Raw genomic sequence first — 1,067 nt, forward strand, 5'->3', positions numbered from 1 at the left:
CCACTTATCTCTGTGTATGTATCTCTCTCTTTCCCTCCCTCCCTCACACATACCACATACAAAAGTGATAGCATAATAAATATAATAAATAAAAAGTATAACTATAGCTTAAAAATCCTAATTTGAAGAATCAAGACTGTGTTAATCTTAGTTATTATTATGTCTATTATTGTGATAAAACACAATGTACAAAAGCTACATTGCAAGGAAAGTATTTATTGCATCTTGCAAATTTCAGGATCTTCCCAAGGAAGTTAAGACAGGAACTTCAGGAAAGAACCTGAAGGAAGAAAAGGATGGAGAGGCTGTGGAAGAATTATCAGTTTGATTTCTTTTTTTTTTTATACAGGGGAAAGTGGGAACACAATCCCTCACTACCACACATAATGCAGCTGAGTTCCGGAATTTGGGGGAATCACAGGGATCAGCTCATCCAGAGTGCAATGGATAAGACTCGCCCTGGGAAAAACACCTTTGTGATCATGGTATCTTCCCTGACAGGTAAGTATCAGCTTGATTTCTTCTAGCACTTTGTACCACCTGCCCAGGTGTGGCACCACAGACTTCAATTTGGGCCATCTATATTAGCCATTCAGCAAGAAAATACCACCACAGTCTTGCCTGCAAACCAATATTATGAAAGCTTTTTCAAGTAAGATATCCTCTTCACATATATGTCTAGGTTTATGCCAATTTGACAAAAAGCAACCAACACTGGTATGAATAATTATGGAATCTTTTTTCTCTATAAATTTAAGAAAAATGTTTATAAAATTATGAAATGGAATTTGCTTCAAAGCAAATAGGTTGATGCAGGTGATAGAATTTGACTGTAATATGATAATTTCTAGAAACTGCAAAATAGGCATACATTCAGATTTTATTTTCTATTTTTTTTAATTTATGGCTCTCCTTAAAACTAATTTCATCTGAACTACTTTTCTAGCTTGCTTTTCTGATTCTGTAATAAAGCACACTGGACAAAAGCAACCTGAGGAGGATGTAGTTAATTGTTTTTACACTTCCAAGCTATAGCCCATCACTTAAGAATGTCAGGGCTGGGACCA

General features: G+C 35.4%; 1 non-coding gene across 1 annotated transcript; it reads right to left on the reverse strand.

The window, feature by feature from the left end:
* Positions 1-346: 346 nt before the first annotated feature.
* LOC121144204 lies at positions 347-509 on the reverse strand. Its single transcript, XR_005881527.1, has one exon. It is a non-coding gene; the product is annotated as a U1 spliceosomal RNA (small nuclear RNA).
* Positions 510-1,067: the final 558 nt, after the last annotated feature.

This window comes from Mesocricetus auratus, unplaced genomic scaffold, assembly GCF_017639785.1.
Source record: "Mesocricetus auratus isolate SY011 unplaced genomic scaffold, BCM_Maur_2.0 Super-Scaffold_100014, whole genome shotgun sequence".
NCBI classification, from domain to species: domain Eukaryota; kingdom Metazoa; phylum Chordata; class Mammalia; order Rodentia; family Cricetidae; genus Mesocricetus; species Mesocricetus auratus.